General features: G+C 43.5%; 1 protein-coding gene across 1 annotated transcript in view; it reads right to left on the bottom strand.

Annotated features, from left to right (window-relative positions):
- GALNT18 (polypeptide N-acetylgalactosaminyltransferase 18) overlaps positions 1 to 23,424 on the bottom strand; it is a 512,560-nt gene that overhangs the window by 46,822 nt on the left and 442,314 nt on the right. The window lies entirely within an intron of this gene.

Below are 23,424 nucleotides of genomic sequence, written 5' to 3' on the forward strand. Positions count from 1 at the left end.
GGACCATTAGGAAAGGGATAGATAAGAAGACAGAAAATATCATAATGCCTCTATATACATCCATGGTTTGTCCACAACTTGAATACTGTGTGTAGTTCTGGTCACCTCATCTCAAAAAGATGCATTAGAATTGGAAAAGGTACAGAGAAGGGCAACATAAATGATTAAGGGTAAGGAACAGCTTTTGTATGAGGAGAGATTAAAAAGATAGGGACTTTTCAGTTTGGAAAAGAGATTAAGAGGGAATATGATAAGAAGTCTATAAAATCACGAATGCTATGGAGAAAGTGAACAAGGAAGAGTTATTTACTCCTTTACATAACACAAAACCAGGGGTCACCCAATGAAATTAATAGGCAGCAAGTTTAAAACAAACAAAAGGAAATATTTCTTCACACAATGCACAGTCAACCTGTGGAACTCATTGCCAGGGGATGTTGTGAAGGCCAAAAAGGGGTTAAAAAAAGAATTAGATAAGTTCATGGGTCCATTAATGGCTATTAGCTAAGATGGTCAGGGATGGAACTGCATGCTCTGGGTATCCATAGCCCCTGATTGCCAGAAGCTAGGACTGGATGATAGGGAACGGATCACTTTATGATTGCCTGTTCTATTAATTCCCTCTGAAATACCTGGTATTGGCCACTGTTGGAAGACAAGATACAGGGCTAGCTGGAACACTGGCTATTCTTATGTTGCTTGTTTTGCTTCAGGTTTGAGTCAAACCATTCCTTTCCTGTAGCTATTTTTAGTTTCACTTGATTGTTTTTATGGTTATCTTTTGGTCTATATTATTTTTGTAGTATATTGTCAGCACATTGACAGGTGGGAAAGGAGCTCTACAAATCAATAAAGAATACTATTGCTGTCTCACATTGGGACTGCTAGCATACACAGTGCCTGAGGGATTTCTACTCAGGTTTAAAAGCCAGCATAACACAAATACTATTTCTGAGTTAAACACTTGACAGTTGTAAGATGAAATGTGTTGGCACAGCCCATGAGAACATCCCCATTGCAAAAAATTCCTAGTTCCATTGTCAGGTGTTAATAATTGGGTGACCGGAAGGCAGAAAGTCAAATTCACTGATAATGAATATTGAACAGGTATATGAATATATTGCATGTGAATTTGTGCTGCCATTAGGTCAGACAATAGCCCAGCTTTAGAAAAGTGAAGGTTGACTGGCTCCTGTTCTTCTTGCTGTCTTAATGCTTCTTCTCTGTCCTCTTTGCAGTCTTATGTCTAACCTTCTGATCGGGTTGTCTCTCTCTGTTTAGTACTGGTCCCCCTGAATAGATGGTAGGGAAAATCCTGACACATTCCAAGGTTACATCTTGTCTCTTCCTCTTCATCTGTGGCCTCTCAAGGATCAGAAATTATGTCAACAGAAGAATGTATTTCTTTGCCCACTATGAGTCTGAAGACTTGTCTCTGCATAGCTATAAAAGTGCTATATCATCTGTTCAGAGATGAATCCATAGGCTTGTCATCACTCCTCATAAAGATGGTAGAAATAATGACTATTGGAGTTTATTTTCTCCTTCCACATCTCACAAAACAGCTAATTTTTTCTATCTTTTTGATCAGGTAAGTAGCTCTTCTGTAAAATGTCTACATTTATAAGATCCAAGGTTTTTGAGAGTTAAGGACCAGTTTCTGCCCTTGGTAACTTATGCAATCCAACTAAAGCCAAGGGCATTACCTGGGTGTAATGGAGGGGAAGAAATTGGCTCTCTATATTTGAACCTAGTCTGTGATCACAATTTCCTTTTCCCTCATAGTGTATTACCATTTCCTTTCTTTGCTTTTTAGGACCAACCGTAGCTAAAGAAGTAGAACCCTCAGATAACATCAAGGAAGCCAGAGATGTCATAATACCGTCATATGTTGGAGATGTGTGTATTCATTTCTCTGGCATAGTGAAAAAGTTGGACAGTGTGTAGAACAGCTGTCCCGGTTATGAAAGAATATGGAGGCATAGGTCAGCTTCCATTGTAGAATGTGGGGCTTTAGACAACAGAGGGCTGATCGAGCAGTGGCAGGCTGTAATTTCAAGCAGGCTGTGATCTGTGTTATGTAATGCAGGAATAAAAATAATATAATTGTTAAATATAAGCTGGTCTTGCTCTGATGGAAGGAACACCACAGACTGTGTGAGACAGACGTTTGACTGATGCCAGTATGACAGCTGCGTAAACTCTCTGGAACGGATAACGGGGCAAGGGAATTGGAGAACAGAGATTTCAATGGCACTTTGATGTGGGATTCAAATGGGGGACAGCAGCTTTAGTTGCATCTGGGACTCTGTAAGAATCCTGCCTGTGAAGGCTGCCTGAGGAATGATCTGAATTAGTAACATGTCCCAGGGCCCTCTCGTGGCTACAATCCCACCTTAGCCAGTGCCACCCACTTCTGGAGCACCAGTAGCTGGCTTCAGGCCCTCAGGCACAAGGGAAGGTTGCAGGCACCTTTCCCTGCTGCAGTCCCATCCATGAGAGACCCAGCAGCCAACACAATCCAAAGGGTGAATCAGGACCTGGATATCTGATAGAGTTATGGAAAGTGGAAGGAGAGACTTACCAAAGAATCAGTTACTTTTGACTGGCCACACAGTAATAATACAAATTACCAGTTGTTTTTACATTGTTCATAGCTGTGCCAGGCACTTTTTACAGAGCAAATAGAAAGGCATAGGCCCCACCCCAAGATCACATGACTGGATTAATTATTAAGGACCCGCTTTTGATGTCCTTGCTTCCCTTGTGTAGCACCTTATTCTGCAATTTATCCTATTGAAATCAACATGCATTACTCAATCTGGACCTAATTAATTAATGAATACCTACCTAGTGTCTTTCATCCAAGAGTGTTAGAACACTTTTCCAAACAGCAACTAAGAGCTTCTGCACCCCATCCAAAGCCTGAATGAATAAATCACACAGGTTCTGAACCCAGATCTGCAAACCTTCTTGACTTCCGTGAGCTTATATGCAACTCAGAAGGCCACAGATCGTTTCAGGTGAATAAAGCTCTGTGATTTAATATCACCCAGGAATCTTCAGTCAAGGATTTAATACCTAAAAGCATCAGTCTTAAGAACCTGAGTCATTTAAATCTGTCATGCTAAATGGCATTTATTGATTGTGAGACCATATAGACGGAGTCATACCAAAGAGCAGTACGGGGTTTATATACAAACTATTTAAACCCGGAGGCATCATCTGGAGTGTCCCTATCAAAAACTGCTGTATATTTATGCTAATGAAGAGAAGATTAGGGAGATGATAATGTTTCATTTTCCTTTTTTATTTTAATTTTTTTCAGTTTTTGACTTTTTAACATAAATAAAAATCAAAAGAGCACATATGATCACTTCTGCATGAAGTGTACAAATATCCTTATCCAGGAGGACTCAAAGAAGAGAATACATTGCATCCAGCTGTACAAAATACATGTTGGAAAGCTCAATATAGGATTAAGATCAAAAATAGGATTAATCTGAGATTTGTGTCTTTTTGGAGTCTGGAGAGCGAGAGAGCGATATTAACATAGAATTTAAAATCATTACTGATTTTCTGATATGTCGCCACATGTGAAGTGAGAAGATACAAATATAGATGCCACACTGAAAAGGGACAGTAAGTAGCAGGGGGATTGGCCATGCTTGTTAACTAGGGAAGACCTTCTGCATCTCCCCAATCAAACTAGATGTCTTCAAATGGCTGTCAGATCTGATTAGGCACAGTTAGTGAAAGATCTGCTTTGGAAGGTTGTTGTCCCCATGAGAATAATAATCCTAGTGAACATGTTGTCTTGAGTTTCCATTTCCGTAGGATACATTCTTTCATTGCCAGTTTAGCTAATAGGATCATTTTTTTGCTTAGGTTAACAGTGCATATGTGGGAGCTAAATGTTACTCCAACTCATATACAGGTGTTTATGGAATTCTGGGTATTGTTTCATTGGTTGGGGTTTTTTAATTTTGTTTCTTTTTTTTTTTTTATGGGGCTTAGGCCAGTTCTTCAGCTGCTATAAATTGACATACTAGTACTGAAGTCAATAGAGCTATGCCAACGTGAATTAGCCAGGATGTGTCCCCTTGCAACTGGTAGGCATCTGCTCAGAATATTGAATAGTTTCACAATTCTGTTGCAAATATTTCCAGCCATTTTACAATATGAGTTCACCATAATATATTTGGCTCTGAGTCTGGGAATTCTTTAGCAGCGTTTAGGCTTTGTGGAAAGCTACACACAAAGAGTCTGCCTTTTGAGCAGCTGCAGGGTCGGCTCTAGCCATTTGGCCGCCCCAAGCATGGCGGCACGCCGTGGGGGGCGCTCTGCCGGTCGCCGGTCCTGCGGCTCCGGTGGACCTCCTGCAGGCGTGCCTGCGGATGCTCCACCGAAGCCGTGGGACCAGTGGACCCTCCGCAGCCACACCTGCGGGAGGTCCACCGGAGCCGCCTGCAGCCAGAGCGCCCCCTGCTTGGCTTGCTGGGGCCTGGAGCCGCCCCTGAGCAGCTGACATTGACTATTTAGGGTACCTCACAGAAGCATACTGGTCTTTTTTTTTTTTTTTGATATTGCCATATTATGTCTTTTAAATTAGAAGCATTTCCAGAGCAGGCAGCAAGTTGTTGTAAGAGAATTGCTTCTTACTATGTGTCCAAACTGTGTATAGAGCAATGTGGCCTTGGGCTTACAGATTCTACTCTAACACATATATTTAACAATAACACGTTTCTGGCTTTTCCACAGACTTCTGGTGTGATTTGGCCAAATTAATATCTTCATGCCTAAAAAGGTGACTAATGATATTTACCCATCCATCCCAAAGCTGTTGTGAGGTTAATGTTTGTTCATATTATGTAAGCAGCTTTGAGATCCTTGGATTTTATTATTCTCTATTGTTTGTGTATGGAATTTTCAAATCTGTCTAAGGCAGTTAGGTGCCTGAATGCCATTGACATCTGATGGGATTTGGGTACTTGACTCCTTTAAGTACTTTTGAAAATCCCACCTTGTCTTGGAGTAGTGCCCAAGGACTCCAATAAGGAGCAGTAGAAACAAAAGAAAATACTAACATTGCCCCTGAGAGAATCTTACTGTTTTATTTTAATGGCTATAAGTACCATGTACAAGCAAACTGATCAGAGTGATGTGATGTGAATGCCAGGTACCTACATATTTATTTATACATTTGTATTACAAACAATGTTTTGGGGAGGCACTCGGGGATGAAGTTGGGGAGAAGAAGGGAGTGAGGCAAGACAGGGGCTGAGGATGTGGGAGGTAGCAGGAGAAAGGAGAGAAGCATAACATGCTAGGAAAGTGTGGAGAACATTATGGTATATGTCAGGGGTTAGCAACCTTTCAGAAGTGCTGTGCCGAGTCTTCATTTATTCACTCTAATTTAAGGTTTCGCATGCCAGTAATACATTTTAACGTTTTTAGAAGATCTCTTTCTATAAGTCTATAATATATAACTAAATTATAGTTGTATATAAAGTAAATAAAGTTTCTAAAATGTTTAAGAAACTTCATTTAAAATTAAATTAAAATGCAGAGCCCCCCAGACCAGTGGCCAGGACCTGGGCAGTGTGAGTGCCACTGAAAATCAGCTCGTGTATCACCTTCGGCACACGTGCCATAGGTTTCCTACCCCTGGTATATGTTGTATTGATATTATATTAGAATGGAAGTGGTGGAAGTAAGATAATGGTTGAAATCCAAGTACTCTGTGAGGGCCCCCTGGGGTGCTAGGTGCCACCCAGGAATGTTCTTTCAGCAGTGAGAGGATCATTGGTGAAGGGAGTGTGGAGACTTGCCACCTGAAGGTGGTTTGGTTCATGATTACTGAAGAAAGGTCTCTCCAGACTCCAAAGACTGGTCCATCAGGTCTGGGCTGCCAAGAGGGTGGCCATCAGATCAGATTAGGAGAACAATGGAATCTGTGGCTTATGGAAAGGATGCCTGAACTGGGGTCTGAAATCAGACTTCCAAGGTTTGAAAAGGACAGTGGGCTCTTTCAGACAGATTCATAGACTTTAAGGTCAGAAGGGACTATTATGATCATCCAGTCTGACCTTCTGCACAACGCAGCCCATACAATCTCACCTATCCACTTCTATAACAAACCCCTAACCTATGTCTGAGTTACTGAAGTCCTCAAATGGTGGTTTGAAGACCTCAAGCTGCAGAAAATCTTCCAGCAAGTGACCCGTGCCCCATGCTGCAGAGGAAGGCGAAAAACCTCCAGGATCTCTGCCAATCTGCCCTGGAGGAAAATTCCTTCCTGACCCCAAATATGGCAATCAGTTAAACCCTGAGCATGTGGGAAACACTCACCAGCCAGCACCCAGGAAAGAATTCTCTGTAGTAACTCAGATCCCATCCCATCTAACATCCCATCCCAGACCACTGGGCATACTTACCTGCTAATAATTTAGCAATTGATCTTTAATCAATTGCCAAAATTAGGCTATCCCATCATACCAATCCATCCATAAACTTATCAAGCTTAGTCTTGAAGCCAGATATGTCTTTTGCCCCCACTACTCCCCTTGGAAGGCTATTCCAGAACTTCACTCCTCTAATGGTTAGAAACTTCCGTCTAATTTCAAGTCTAAACTTCCTAGTGTCCAGTTTATATCCATTTGTTCTTGTATCCATATTGGTACTAAGCTTAAATAATTCCTCTCCCTCCCTGATATTAATTCCTCTAATATATTTATAAAGAGCCATCATATCCCCCCTCAACCTTCTTTTGGTTGATCAGTACTGGAGCTTGTTCGTAGGTATTAATTGTAAATAATAAATTACAAATTTGTTAATTTGGTCTAGAGTGGAATTGTGGTGAATGGAGAATCCCTGCCGCAGCTTTTAAAGACCACCTACCAGGGGACCCCTGCTCCTGGGGACAGAATCCTTGTAAAAAAAAGGAGCACAAAGAGGGGTGCCCTGAGGTGAAATATCCAAGTGTGAGGCTTGATAGTGGCAGCAGATACCTAAACAGGTTATAGGAAACCTGGGGTAGTGACAGTGAGCAAGACTGTGCAGCTGACAGGGTTGAAAAAAGGTTCCAATGATCAGCAGCAACACAGCACTAAGAACAAAAACACCAGAGCATAAGTTTCACAACTGAGTGAATGAAGATGTTAAGAGGCTGCGATGGCATCTCTCCACTGCTGTGTTCTCCATGCTAGGAAGAGAGAAGGCCTTTAGTCCTAGTTCCCTTGGTGGAGCAGGTCCTGCTTGTATCTCAAGCTGTGACTGGTTCTGGTTGCTTTGGGGATAGCCCTGAATGTCAAGTGGTTTCCTTAGTTATTATTTAAGTTCAAAGTATTTTCCATACCATTTTAAATTCTGATGAGTTAGGTGGGGATGAAAGGGTCACATAAGATGACTGCTTTGGTCTAAATTAATTGAAATCCAGAGCCTGTATTTTATAAAGGTTTAGGATTGATGGACGTATGATTATGCCCAATTTATAGATAGGAAACTGAAGCACAAAGACGTTAAGACACAGATCCTCAAAAGATATTTAGATACCTAATTCCCATTGAAATCAATGGATAAGGCCTACATTCAGCTGAAGCCATCTGGAGCACAGGTCTGATAAATATTTTCAATCCACAAGAGCCCCGGCATGCTCTCCCTCCCCCTGCCATGGGGCTGAAGCCCCAAGCCCCAGTGCACTGCCCTCCCCTGCCACGGGGCTGAAGCCCAGAGCCCCTGTGTGCCCGTTCCCCTGACAAAGCTAAAGGCAAGAGACTCCCTCACCCCACACCTGAAGCCCAGAGCCTTGAATGGGGGGAACTTGGAAATGGAAGGCTTTGGGATATAATCTTTGAGAATTTATGCCCTCTCAATGGGCGTTAGGTGCCTAAAGATGTTGGAGGATCTTTGCTTAAGTGACTTTTCCATTCAGACAAACCACTGATAGTCACAACTCCAAAGAATATTTCATACAGCAAAAGCAGGGTGGGCAAGGCTGTCCATAGCCCTGGTGAGTGCATAGAGAAGGGGAGAAAGCCTTCCTAAGGGTGGAGCAATTCTGTCTCTCCCTGACTCACCCATGCTGCCTCCTGGAGCTCCTCTTTGGATGATATGGTTCACACTGCCTCTACCTGCCTGACCTGGGGCTTTTATGAGATTTCTCAGGTCCTAGGCCTCCAAAATCTCAGGAGACTTCCCACTGATTTTGATGGGAGCTGGATCAGGCACTTTGTGCTGAAACTGAAAGAGGCATTGGACAGAAGAGAACAAAGAGTTAGGTGCTGTTCAAATATATCTCTGCATCTTCCCTCTTAAAGAAATATGAATTAACTCATATATAAATAATGTATCTAATAACACACACATTACATTCTCAACCCATTGACGACATTTCTATAAACCCAATGTGTCAACTACCTAGAGAGGAGAGGTTATCAACACATCACTCTCAAATGAGTCTTTACCACTCACCTTCCTCAAATACCCCTTCTCCAGGAAGGTTAGCAAGTCTCTATGAATCTTTCAGGATGTTTAATATCCTGCTCTGATCTTCTCAGTATCAGTTTTTCATTAACATCTGAGTTGTTCTCTCGTTCCTTGACAGTTTCTCCTCTGTGCATTGATAAAGGATCAGTCAGCTGGGAAATGCCAGAGTCCACATCTACTGTCAATGTGTTGGGACTTTCTGAGATTACTCGTAAATCCCTTTGATTATATCGAAATGTGTTCCTCTGGTCTGTCTGGATTACATAATACCTTAGATGCAGCTGTTCTTTAATGGTACCTCTTTGGCCCCAAATATTAGAATGTGCCCAAGGAATCACACCTCTAACACCTGGGTTAAGAGATCGGAGATCATGGACCCTTTTGTCAAAATAATATTTCTGCTTCCACTTCTGATTTTCTTTCATCTTCCATATGGTTTCATTGTTATGAGATTTCAGCAAGTTATCAGTAATTGGCAAATTAGATCTGGTCTTTCTTCCCATTAACGGCTAAACAAAGCTGGAAAAAAGCCATTCTCCAGAGGTGTACTTGGGTAAACCAATAAAGCTTTATACAAATCACGCCACTGTCAAAAGGCTTTTTCATAAGAGTCTTTACTGATCGTATGGACCTTTCCACATTTGATTAGGGGTAATTTGGCCTTGATGTTTTGTGATGAAAATCCCAATCTATGGCAAATTGCCTAAAATCTACACTGAAAAATTGTGGCCCATTATTGCCAAAGACTTCATCTGGAATTCCTTGTCTTGAGACGATTCCCTTTATGCCGGCTATCACTGACTTACTATTAGTACTGTGCAGTGTGCACATTTCTGGATACAGAGAATAGTATTCTGTGACTATTAAATAATGCTTTGATTGTCAGGTAAATAAGTCACTGCCGACCTTTTCATAAGGCTTTTGTGGAACTGGATGAGGTCTCACTGGCTCTGCTTGTTGGCATGGCTTGTATTTCAAGGAAAAGCAGTTTCCTAGCACATTAGCAATGTCATGATTGATCCATGGCCAATACTGCATCTCTCATGCTCGTTGTTAGCACTTCTCAATTCCTAAATGACTCTCGTGGATCTTCTGTAGCATTTCTTTTCAGAGGTTCATTGGAGTTACAACCTTTCTGCCCTTGGAAAGCACCCCATCTATCACAGTAAGTTCATGTCCGCAGCTCCAATAGTCTCTTCTACATGGACAGGCCACTCTTTAATTATCACTTCTTTAAGGATTCCCAATGATTCATCTTTCTCCATTTTCTCTCTTCTTTCTCGCAGTTTCCTGTTAACTATGGGAATTGACTTTGCAATCAAATCTACCTAGGCTTGCATCTCTCACTCTAAAGTTTTCCCTAGTTTCATGGAAGCCACTATTCTGGAAAGTGCATCTGCAGTTAACATGAGTTTACCGGGCATATAAGTCACAACAAAATCATACCTTTGCAGCTTTATCATCATTCTTTGAATCCTTAAGATACAATCATTTAGCAGTTTACTAAATAACACCATCAGGGGCTTGTGGTCCATTTCAACTTCCACTCTCTGTCCATAAATATGTTGATTGAATCTCTCACAGGCAACCAATATTCCTAAAAACTCCTTTTGATCTGTGCATATCTGGTTTCTGCCTCAGTCGGTGATTTGCATACATATGCCACTGGTTCCTCATGCTTCTGTAAAGTCGTTGCACTTAACCTCATTCTGCTGATGGGGAACTGGGGCATTGACTGATGGTGACCTTGCTGAAGGTGAAGCAGAAAATGTGGTTCAGGGATGGGAATAGCGCTCCAGTCTGGTGCCTTAATATCATGACCATCCTTCCCCTTCCAAGCTGGCTGAGAATCTGGCCCCTGTGGTAATTTGGCACCTTTCACTGTGTGTGTGTGACTTTTCGTCTTAAATTAGGAAGTTCTGTCCTATCATGCTCCCTTCAACTGAAGATTATTCAGTGGAAATAAAAACACAAATTATATTGGAAAAACTGTATTCTTATGGCAAGAAAAGAGCTCTTCAGATGCTTTATCACAGTAAATTCTGTGTGAGATCATGCAGAAAAATTGCTGTCACTTGTAGCTTACAATGTAAAATTAATATGTCAATAAATACATTCCATTGCCATTTCCAAATAGCTGTGAGACACCTTCCAAGTATTGTTCCACACACTTTTATGTATCTTAGTGATAAAAGGGTGGGGGAGGGGAACAACACATGAGACACTATTGAGTGAATCCTGAGGAAAAAAACATCGTAATGCAGAATCTTAGTGCTACAGTTGATTTCTATATAAGCACAGCCACACTGAGTCAGACCAGTGGTCCATCTAGCGCAGAATCCTGTCTCCAAAAGTGGCCAGTGTCAGGTGCTTCAGAGGGAGAAGACAGAACAGGGCAAATTGAGTGGTCCAGCACCTGTCATCCAGGCTGAGCTTCTAGCAAGCTGTAGTTATGAGACACCCAGAGCATGGGATTGCATCCCTGACCATGTTGGCTAATGGACTATCCTCCATGAACTTATCCAAGTCTTTTTCAACTCTATATGATGGTCACATGTGGCATGCATTTGGGATGTTATTCTGACTTTTTCTTGCTGACATCACCATTAAGGCTTTGCATTAGAGTGCGAATTTGAGGCAGATCTGTATTGCTTTTTGGCATCTGGTGGAGATGTGGAGTGTTGGTGTGCATTATTGACAGCATATAAAGGTGAAAAGGAATTAAGTCTTTCCCTTTTTAATTCCGTATTTCCATGTGTTTAAGGTATTGCCTGGATGAGGTGTATCCTGATGCAACCTTAACAGTCAGTAAACAAAGCTTTTGTTGTGTTATATATATTTCTAGCACATTCTATTACAAAACACCTTTTGAGATCCTGACATTTCATTTTCTGTATATCTCTGAAGTAGTTGGTTCAATCTAGTCCAAAATGACATGTGATATCTATTGTGTTTATTATAGCTTGAACAATGCTGCTCTTGATCATTGTGCCAGTTTATCTGAAGAAGTTCAAATGAAAGGTGATGTGTTGAATGAGAACCCCTTTTCTGCCCAGGCACTGAAAATCCAGAATCCTCGTGTCAAGGGGTTAACGATGACTTAAATTCCTTAAAGATGAATTAGTAGACTTTTGACTTGCCAAAATATGATTTCAAAATTCTTTGCTTCTCCCTTAATTATGGATGGCAACACTAACACCAGTACTAGGTAGGGCAGGGGTGGGCAAACTTTTTGGCATGAGGGCCACATCTGGATATGGAAATTGTACGTCAGGCCATGAACAGGGCCAGTGCAACCATTTAGGCAACTTACGCGGTTGCCCAGGGCACTAGGATTTGGGAGGCGGCATTTTCTTTAGCAGCAACCACGGCGGCTGGATTTTAGGCCGCCCCAGTTACCGCCGGCATTTAGGCGGAGGGAGCTGGGGCAGGGAAGCGCGGGGAGGGCCGCCTATAGCAAGTAAGGGGGGGGCAGCATGCAGGGGAACTCCCTGTCCCAGCTCACCCCTGCTCCGCCTCCTCCCTGAGCCGTGGCTGCTACACTTCTCCCACCTCCCAAGCTTGTGGCGCCTAAGCTGATTGGCACCACAAGCCTGGGAGGCAGGAGAAGTGAAGCAGCGACGGCATGCTCGGGGTGGAGGCGGAGCAGGGGTGAGCCGGAGGGGGGGGGGCGCCTCAGGGCGGAGGGTGAGGGGTGGGGAGCTGCCGCAAGGGGGCGCCTCAAAGCGGGGGCTCGGGGATGGGGGAGGGTGCAAGGTAGAAGTTTTGCCTAGGATGCGAAACATCCTTGCACCCACCCTGACCATGAATGCTCACAAAATTGGGGGCTGAGGTGTGGGAGGGGGTGGGGGCTCTGGGGTGGGGCCAGAAATGAGGAGTTTAGTGTGCGGGAGGGGGCTCAGGGCTGGGGCAGGGGGTTGGGGTTCAGGTGGGGGGTGAGTGCTCCAGCTGGGAGTGTGGGCTTTGGGGTGCAGGAGAGTGAGACCGAGGGGTTTGGAGGGTGGGAGGGAAATCAGGGCTGGGGCAGGGGGTTGGGGCACTGGAGAGGGTTGGGGAGCAGGTTCCAGGCAGTGCTTACCTCAAGCAGCTCTTGGAATCAGCAGCCTGTCCCCCCTTTCACTCCTACACGGAAACACAGCCAGGTGGCTCTACACACTGCCAATCTGCAGGTACCACCTCTGCAGCTCCCACTGGCTGTGGTTACTGGCCAATGTGAGCTGGAGGGGCGGCGCTTAGGTTGGGGGCAGCATGCGGAGGCCCAGGCTGCTCCTACACATAGGAGCTGGAGAGGAGACATGCTGCTGCTTCCAGGAGCCGCGCAGAGCCACAGCACACATGGAGTGGGACAAGCCCCGGACCCTGCTCCCTGGCAGGAGCTTGAGGGCCAGATTAACACATCCGAAGGGCTGCATGTGCCCCCCGGGCCATAGTTTGCCCACCCCTGAGGTAGGAGGATTCATGCTGAGCAACTCATTCCAAGGAAGATGAGGAGAAATAGGAGGGAACTCAGAAGAAACAGTGGGAGTCAGCAGGAATTTGCCAAAGTAAGGTTGAGGACCAGATATCCCTTTGGTGGAAAAAATCCATGGAAGGGCTAGTTCAGGCCAAATTGCAGAGTTTTGTCCTGGGAGTGATCCCCTCAGGGTATATGTGTGCATGCACACACGCAGGGAGCTGTCCCTCCAAGCCCATGAATGGTTCCATATTTGTGATGAAATTCTGCAGTTCTTGCGCATCTTTGGAGCACTTGGCATTTGCACAGAGGATAGGATACTCCATGCTAAGTGAATGGAGATCAGCTCGAGCCACACTACTATAGGATCACCAACATTGGCCAGCATCATTCAGCCTTCACCTAAAGGATGTGAAGAGGTTTCCCTCAAAAAGTCATGCTGATATGGTCAGCATTAATCCCCAGGCCCATTTCCCTGTATGTCTGGAAGGGAATGATGACGTAATAACAAATGGCTAATCTCTTGTAGCCACACCCCCAGCACCAAACAGAGATATCATGAGGAGACACTTGGAGTGACAAGTGAGGCGGAAGTGATGTAACCTAGGCTCAGTGGCTTCTCCACCCCTCAATGGGCCATTTGCTCAGATTTTTCATGCTCTCTCTGTCTGTCTCGCACAAAAATGATTTAGCCTTGAAAACAAACTGTAAGTGATGGCCTAATATGTGTAATATGGTGGAATGCAAATTGAGGCAAAGCAGGTTGGGAGCTAACGGTAACTGTCTACAAGTTCCTGAAGAGGAATAAGGCCAAAGGAAGAGCAGGAATTGTTTTGACAACTGATAACTAGGAGCAATGGTTAAAAATAAAACAACAACTACCTCAGTAAAAGACAATTCTGGTTAAATTTCCTAAGAGTCAGATGTGTTATATGGAATGATCTTCCCAGTGGATTGGTGGAAGCACCATCACTTGTGTTATTTGACACTAGACTAGACAAAGCACTGAAAATGCTATGGGGAACAATTCTGCATTGCAAGGAGAGGAACAAGCTGATTGTACTGGCTTTTTCTATTTTTGATTTCTGTAGTTCTGTAAATTCATGACTTGGCGGGTAAGCAAAGGAGGGATGAATTTTAACTGGTTCACAGATACTTTGTGGTGTGTCAGTTGTACTTTCATAACTGTTTTAATGTAGTCATTTATTTATTTTTTTTTGGTTTCTGTTCATCTTGATAAAGGCAATTTTAGGGATGCCTGAGTCTAATGAGACGGACGACTCGGCGATGTTCTGTAACACTGCAAAGGGTGCAATTTTTCTTCCATGTCTTAAATACATGTATTGTTTAGCAGCTATGCAGAAGGAAATGCTTTACTTATCACCAGCCCTCTGTGTAATTAAAAACTAAAAGTATCATAAAGAGATACCTGTGATTTAGAGTTAATGCCTGTGTCTAGCAGAGGATACACTGTAGTTATCCTATACAATGTAGTTATCCTAATCCTGTTCTGTGTCTCTCCCAAGAAAATATGCTCATGGAAGAAAATTTGTTGTTGTTCTGTTGGCCTAAAGGGCCTGATTCAGCAAAGTATTTACGAATGTGCTTAACTTTAAGTACATAAGTAGCCCCATTATCTATTTGCTATTTGATGGGAGACTTTTTTTTGTCATTACTATTTATTTGTATTACTCTAGTGCATGGGAGCTCTAGTAGTGGACTAAAACCTCATTGTGCCCCAAACCACTAAAGCAAATTACAGGCTTAAGTGTTTTACTGAATCCAGGCCTATTTGTAGAACATGGCCTGGAGAAAAAATAATTTGTTAGTATCAGGAGTAGGCAAAGGTATTGCGGGTGTCGTATATAAAGGTGTGGTTATAATTCACCTCAATACAATTTTGTTGTAAGTGCCTCAGACAGGGCTGGCCTTACCATGAGGTGAACTGAGGCGGCCGCCTTAGGTGCCAGACTAGGGGAAGAGGTGCCACTAGGACCCAGAATGTAGAAAATTGTGTCTGCTGCTGGTGCATATGTATTCTCTCTGCTCTAGATGCACAGAGATGGTGGAGTGCTGTGCTGGAGGAAGGAGGGCACAAGAGACATAACAGGCAGGCAGGAGAAAAGGTGAGAGGGAATAACAGAAAGCAGCACAAGCTGCAGGGAGAGAGAGAAGGAGGGGCCTCCTATGTACCTCTCTAGCACCCCCAGGAGCCCGGACTGATTAACACCAGCTTCTCAGGGAGCTTCCTGTTTCCTGCTGCTTCCCTGAACCCACTTGAGGAGAACAGGCAGTCAGCTGAAGTAGCAGGAGCCAGTTAGGCCCTTAAGATGCTGATATCTTCCCTCACTCAGGCCCTGCTACCAGCCTGCTTATTTGTCCCCTTCAACTGAGTGTGGAGAGCCACTATAGCTGGCACAGAACAGCAGTCATGAGTGAAAGAAGAAATCACCCCTCTGGGGCAGCATTCAGAAAAAGCAAGCAAGCAAAGGAAGCTTTTCTATCTACGCAGGAAGGAGCTCTCCTGAGATACATAGACACAAATGTTCACAGTGAGCCTTCTGGCCCCAGCGAGGATGTGAGTGGTGAGGAGATGCCTGATCTTCCAGTTAGTCAGAGTGCAGGTGACCTGGCAGCTACTGCAGCATCCATATCTCCATCTCAAATGGATGCAACCATGCACATTCCTGAAGAAAAGTGTAGATCAGAAAAGAGTGTGGTGGAGACACAGGAAACAGCTGCTGCTGAGTTTAGTTCCTTAAGTCTAGATGATCCATGACTGTGGACCCACTTGAGCAGTAGCCTGAGGGAATTCCTTGTACTGCATGAGCCACAGCAAGTGAAAAACTTCATGTTCCCCAAAAGCAATGAAAATAGAGTTCCATCCAACACATTACTGGCGTGAAATCCCCAAATTGGTACAGATTACAGAGGCCATGGCGTATGTACCCAAAAGCCCAGAATGCTGCATACTGTTTCTGCTGCAAACTCTTCCAGTCTAATGTTCCAGCCACACTGGGTTCTACAGGAACAAAAGACTGAAAAATCTGGCTAGAAATTTGGCATGCCATGAGAAGGCAGCAAATCACCAGAGAGCATTCCATAGGTGGAAAGAGTTTGAAATGAGACTAAGGTTAAAGGCCACCATAGACAATCAGCATTAAGAGGAGATTGCATCAGAGTCTTTTTACTGGCAAAATGTTCTGAAAAAGCTCATTGCCATTGTGAGAATGCTTGCTATCCAAAACCTAGCACTGCATGGCACTTCAGATCAGCTGTATGTGCCAAACAATGGAAGCATCCTTAAAATTGTGGAGCTGATGGCTGCATTTGATGCTGTACTCCAGGATCAGAAGACTCACCACCCAAGAAATGTACACACACCACTACCTTGGGAAAACAATTCAAAATGAGATCATACAATTACTGGCAACAAAAGTCAAACAGAAGATTGTGGCAGATCTGAAGTCAGCAAGATATTACTCTGTTATTCTGGACTGCACACCTGACATCAGCCATATGGAACAGATGACTTTAATGGTGCGTTTTGTAACAACAACAGAACCTAGTGAAAATGTCCCTGCAATGGTAACTGTCAAAGAGCACTTTCTAGAATTTATTGACATTGATGATACTGCAGGAGCTGATATGACAAATGTGCTTCTTAAAAAGCTGGAAGATACAGGAATTGCGATAGCTGACATGAGAGGTCAGGACTACGATAATGGTGCCAACATGAGAGGAAAGAACAGAGGAGTGCAGACTCGGATCCGAGAGTTAAACCCTCAAGCTTTTTTTGTCCCATGCAGTTCTCATTCACTGAATTTGGTGGTCAGTGATGCAGCATCAGCTTCTAGTGAGGCTGCTGAATTTTTTTCATGTAATTCAAAGCATCTACTCATCGATAGCAAACATCTGGGAACATCCTCTCTGACACTGAAACCACTGAGTGCCACATGATGGGGAAGTCGAGTGGAGGCAATAAAGCCTATCAAACTGGGAAGACAGATGATGCCATAGTTGTCGTTATGGAGGACAATGCTATGACAGGAACTGTTCATGGGAGAACAGTGGCAGAGGGAAATGGAATCACCAGAAACATACATGACTTCAAATTTCTGTGTGGCTTAGTGTTGCGGCATGACATACTGTTTGAAATAAATGTTGTATAAACAAGAGACTCCAAGGTGTTGACCTTGATATATCTGGAGCAATGGAACAACTGGACAAAGCAAAGACATACCTACAGTCTTACTGGTCAGATGAGGGATTTCAAAATATTCTGAAGAGTGCACAGAAGTTGGCAGAGGAACTTGACACTGAAGCTATTTTCCCACCCATTCAAGAATACAAGAGTCACTGAAGAAGATGACATTTTGATTATGAGGCACGAGATAATCCCATAAGAGACCCCAAACAACAATTCAAAGTTGAATTCTTTAAACAGGTGCTAGATTGCGCAATACAGTCAGTTGAAGAACGTTTTATGCAGCTCAAGGAACACAGAAGTATATTTGGGATGTTGTATGATATTCCAAAATTCCTCACTATACCTGAAGATGACCCACACCAGCAATGCAGGGCACTAGAGACAGTGTTGACACCTGAGGACATGTGCGATATTGATGCAAGTGATTTAGGTGATGAACTGAAAGCTCTTTCAAGATATATTTCAGCAGGATCAACTCCAAAGGCTGTTCTGGAATATATGTGCACAAATATGATCACTGCCCTCTTTCCAAATGCTTTTGTTGCTCTGCGCATGCTTCTAACACTTCCTGTAACAGTTGCCAGTTGAGAACGCAGCTTCTCCAAGCTGAAGTTAATAAAAAAACATCTATGCTCCACAAGGACACAGGAGAGGCTGGTCGGCTTTCCAACCATCTCAATAGAGCATAGGGCTTCCGGGGCGGGGGGAAGGGGGCAAGTGGGGCAATTTGCCCCAGGCCCCACTGTATAGTATTCTATAGCATTGCAACTTTTTTTTATGGAAGGGGCCCCCGAAATTGCTTTGCCCCAGGCTACCTGAATCCTCTGGGCGGCCCTGATGAGCTGGCCCAGACTGTGGACCTTCAGGAAGCAGTTCAAATCTTTGCACCCAAGAAGGCACGGAAAGCACCCACTTTGATTATTCAAACAGATTAAATGCCAGTGTTTACTATGCAGACAAGAAAAGTTACATTTGCTGTTCAGGAATTTGAAAGTTAAGTGTTACTTAAAATTTTTGAACCGGGGATTTTAAGTTGTTAGTTCTCCTTTATTGATATAGATAGCAGAGCAGTACCATGAGAGGGGTAAAACAGGAAGAAGGCAGAATTGAGACCTTTCAAAATTTTCTCGAGGGGGTATGGGGGCATCATTTGAGCTCCCTGCCTCAGGTGCCAAAATGTTGTGGGCCGGTCCTGGACTCAGGACAGGGACTGTATCTGCCTAGGTGTGGAGAGCACCTAGCACAGTGGGGCCCCAATCTGGATGGGGTTATGAGTGCTACCATAATACAAGTAAAGACTAGTAATGTTGTTGCTCCTTTCCTATAAGCCATGATATTAAAATATGTAAGTGTTTGACAAAAAGTAAAACACACTCTATGGGTCGTGTGTAGCCTTTTTAAAAATTTTAAAATAAAGCTTAAACCATTACATTAAAAAGTGCAGTTTTAAGCCTAGCTATATAATTTTTTTTTAAATGTTGCGAGATCTAAATTTGATCTTGGTACAACCGCATTAACTACCACGCTCTTACCCTGGATGGATGAGGTTAGCCTGGTCTATGTTCAATTTTAGAGATCTTGGGCCAAGTTCTGCTCTCAGTCCCAAAGATACAAGCCCTATGGGAATCAATAGGCGCTGCAGCCATGCAGATGAGATTAGAATTAATTTCAGGGGAGTCGTGGCTGCACAACAGAATTTGACTTGTTTACTGCTGGGGGAGATGAAACACTTGGCTCTGCTAATTTTTTTCTCTGGTTCCTGAACATAGTGGTTGCAGTGTGGTTAGGATTCAGACTAAGGTCTTTTGTGGACTGGTTCAGTTAAAAAAATTGCCCATACTGTGTGGAGAGCCATTTAAACTGGGATGAAATAAAACAGATTGTAGTTCTTCTCTCTCCTTTCTACTTTTGCCATCTCTCATCTCTCGCCCTTCAAACCATAATAGGGCACATAACCCCCCCACACAAAGTAGCTGTTGTAAAGGACAATTATGTCTGAGTGTAAGAGAAAAGCAAAATCTGTTTTGCCCTTTCCAGTTGCATCCCTAGTGAATGGACTGTGCTGTACCGTATGATATGCTTAGCATTTCTTCCAGGCTGGAAGAAATCACATCAGCCAACTCCCTCAGCATCCTTGGATGCATTAGATCTGGACCCATGGACCAGTGCACATTCAGCTTTTCTAAATAGTCCTTTACCTGTTCTTTCACCGCTGAGGGCTTCTCACCTCCTCTCCATACTGTGTTGCCCAGTACAGCACTCTGGGAGCTGACCTTGTCTGTGAAGACCAAGGCAAAAAAATCATTGAGTACTTCAGCTTTTTCCACATCATGTCAATAGGTTGCCTCCCCCATTCAGTAAGCAGCCTGCACTTTCCCTGACCTTCATCTTGTTGCTAACATACCTGTAGAAACCCTTCTTGTTACCCTCCACATCCCTTGCTAGCTGCAACTCCAATTGTACCTTAGCCTTCCTGATTACATCCCTGAATGCTCTAGCAATATTTTTATACTTCTCTCTAGTCATCTGTTCAAATTTCCACTTCTTGTAAGCTTCCTTTTTGAGTTTAAGCTCACTGTTAAGCCAAGCTGATTGTCTGCCATATTTGCTATTCTTTCTGCACTTCAGGATGGTTTGTTCCTGTGCTTTCAATAAGGCTTCTTTAAAATACAGCCAGCTCTCCTGGACTCCTTGCCCACTCATATTAACTTCCCAGGAGATCCTGCCCATGAGTTCCCTAAGGGAGTCTAAGCCTGCTTTTCTAAGTCCAGGGTTCGTATTTTGCTTCTCTCCTTTCTTCCTTTTGTGAGGATCCTGAACTCAACCATCTCATGGTCACTGCTGCCTTATGTTGCCACCCACTTCTACTTCCCCTACCAATTCTTCCCTGTTTGTGAGCAGCAGGTCAAGAAGAGAGAGCTCTGCCCCTAGTTGGTTGCTCCAGCACTTGTACCAGGAAGTTGTTCCCAACACTCTCCAAAAACTTCCTGGATTGTCTGTGCATTCCTGTATTGCTCTCCCAGCAGGTGTCAGGGTAATTGAAGTCCCCCATTAGTATCAGGGCCTGTGATCTGGAAACTTCAGTTACTTGTCTGAAGAAAGCCTAAGGACCTCAGAACTTGGCCCACAGAATATAGGCGGTATAGTCAACCTTCACCAATTTTTATCATAGATATCAGTGGTACCTTCACCTGTTCCTGTACATAGAAGAAAGATTCTGCTGCATGCCTAGTCACCGCTGTGTGGTAACTATATATAGCAGAGGGATACTCTTACATAAACAAACTGCTTAGACTTATTAAACAGCTATTAAGAACAATGATACTAAGAATAGCATGGCCCTGAATGTGAAATCAGTCTGTAGGAGGCAGTTTGGCACATGATAGTCTTCAGGAGAGGTTCTGATTGCTGCTTAAAGTAGCAAACAATATAATAAAAAGGGAGCAAATAGAATAATAAAAGAGAGGTAATTCACCTCTATATAAAATCAAAAGGAAACCAAACCCAGGGATCAGTCAGTGAGTTCCCAACTAACAGCCCTCTCCTCTGCCTCCCCCACACAACACTGATGTGACTGCCCAAGTGCTACAGGCTGAAGTACATGTCATGCCTCACTTAGGTGAATGCAATAAGAAAAAGGCAAATTCACATCTTTTGGGGGGAGACATTTTCCAGAAGGACAGTTTAGCCAGAGAGCAGCACGTTTATCAAAAAGCAATTGATAAAACCAGCTGTTAGTGGGAAGGTAGAAAGCAGCTGGCATTTTGTAAGGTAACCCCCTTCTCTTCATGTGCAATAATGCCTACATCTGTAATTTTCACTCCATGCACCTGAAGAAGTGGGTTTTTTACCAGAATAAATCGGTTAGTCTTTGAGATGCCACCGGACTCCTCATTTTTGTGAATACAGACTAACACGGCTACCCCCTGATACTTGGCACTTTTTGGTGTATTAAGCTGTATTTCAGTTAGTGATATTCTTCCAATTCCTTATTATTTGATTTTTGTTGTTTCTCCCTCCATCCCAGCCCAAAAGTCATTTGCCATTTTTGAATTCAGCAGTTTTTCTGTTGTTGGTGAGAAATGTGTCTTAATGCTGCCAAAGTGTATATTTCTCATGCCGGTAACAGAAAAGGGGTTGCAGGTACTTCCTCACACCTCCTTTCCATCAACTGAAAAAAAAAAATTAACATCTAGGCTGAGACAAAAGAATCAGTGAAAAAGTAGATTTTTTAAAAAGAAAATTATGCACGTATAAAAACAAAAGGTTATAATGAAAGTACTGGTGTTACACTGAACTGTAGTGGCTGCTGCCAAGTGACTGGCTGTACTATTACTTTGTGGCTATACTGGACAACATCTCAGTGCTGTAGAGAAAGCTGCTGGCCACAGCAAGATGCCTTACATTGGGCTAAGGAGATGTACTCAGGACTGTGCTTTAGTAGCTGTTTAAAAGAGGTATTAGAATGTTCCACCGGGAAAGGAGCAGGCCAACGGTGGTACCTGTTAGTATGTTGCTATATAGTCTTACTTCTGCAGTGTCTCTAAAGAAACCAGTGTGGGGGTAATGTGGGTACCTCTGGAACACCAGAGGCTGCAGGGGGCAGTAGTGGTGCTAGAGATTCTCTTCAGAGCTCCACACAGTTAACCTGCAAAAACAGCAGCAGCAGCACACAGTAAACAGCATAGATGGAAATCCTGGCTGTTAGATTCTTTCCATTGACAACAGTGGCCAAATTTTGCTTCCAGGACTTTCCAAATTCACAGAGTCATTGACAAAGTTACGAAGAGTGTCCTGGCATCTGGTCCTATGTCTAAACACTGGTCTACTCTGCCCACATGTCAAGAAGGGGTAAGGTGGGGTAGGCAGTAAAACCAAACTACACTAAGGGGAAACAATGGAAAAAGGCAAACTCTATACTGAAAGTGTGCTCATTTCCCACTGCAGCTGCTACTGTGCCATTACCCAAAATCATTTCCCCGCCCGTGGTCCGAATAACTTGTCTTAGGGGAGGAAGACGTGGGAGAGGAAAACAGTCCCATGGGCTAGAGTGCAGCTGCTGCTGCAGTCTCAGTGCTGAAGAGGACTCCATGGTCTTAGCACACTGTCTCTATGCCTGGGAAGGAACAAAGGATCCCAGTTGCTGAGCCTCCAGCACTGTCCCTTCCACTCCCCTCGTGTGTCCCTCCTTCCCCAATCCTTCCCTGTGCAACTCCTGCAGGGAGCCTCCAACCAGTGGCATTTCACACTGCACATGCTAGGGTTTTCAAGAGTGGTCAGTGCAAGCCTGCATCTGCTCCCATTGAATCTGATGGGGCAACTCCCCCGGGAGGTGGAGTTAAGTCAGCGCTGAATGCTTTGAAAATTCCATCCAACTTCTGCAGCTCCCCAACTCCTTTTGCACTGTAGAATTGCACCAGTCTGCATGCGCTCTTAGATGAAGAGGTAACATTACCTCTGTATTATTTTGAATCATGTTACGAGATGGGAACATGAATTGATCCCTGTTGTGACTCTGCCTTCTCTTGCAGCAGATTTTAAGTCTTTCTTCTAGTGCTTTGCCCCACCATCCTTCCTAAGAAAAAAACTGAGCCCCTTTGAAGGAGCAAGAAAATTATAGATGTCACAAGCAGCAGCTTAGCTTTAAATTTACTGTTTGACTCGCAGTCCAATTTATAAGTAATTCCATAAGTCTTCAGCCATTACTTCATTTACCCAGAGAAACCATAAGCCATAATCATTAATGCTTATGATACTGGTGTCACCTTAGTAGTGATGTACATTTTGAGTAGAGAACAACGTCTCCTTCCCTGCCACCCCGTTGCAGTGCAAAAGTATCATATACTGACTTTTAAATTAAAATGAACACTTTGATGTAAGGTTGCTATTTGGTTTTGTAAAGTCGATTTCATAAGAATGCAGGGAAGCAAATGTTACCGATTACTATAGAGTGGCTATAACCCAGCTTTACTTGCTTCATAACCACTAGATGGTGCCTACTGCATCCCCCATGACCTTGGCAGGATCGGATCCAGTGTGGCACTGAGAATCCATCACTCTTGATAAGTCATTAGGGGTGAAATCCCAGGCCCACTGGCAAAGCACCCATTGACTTCATTGGGGCCAGGATTTCATCCTTGGAGTTGAAGGTGCTCAGTGTCTTGCCAGGATGAGGCTCTAACCAATGAAAACCTTCAGACTGACTTGTTTTCAAACTGATCCCCAAAAGAGACAGAGGCAGTGGAATTGGTTTTTTTTTAAATCAATAAAATTT

Source organism: Gopherus flavomarginatus, chromosome 5 (genome assembly GCF_025201925.1).
Source record: "Gopherus flavomarginatus isolate rGopFla2 chromosome 5, rGopFla2.mat.asm, whole genome shotgun sequence".
Taxonomy (NCBI): domain Eukaryota; kingdom Metazoa; phylum Chordata; order Testudines; family Testudinidae; genus Gopherus; species Gopherus flavomarginatus.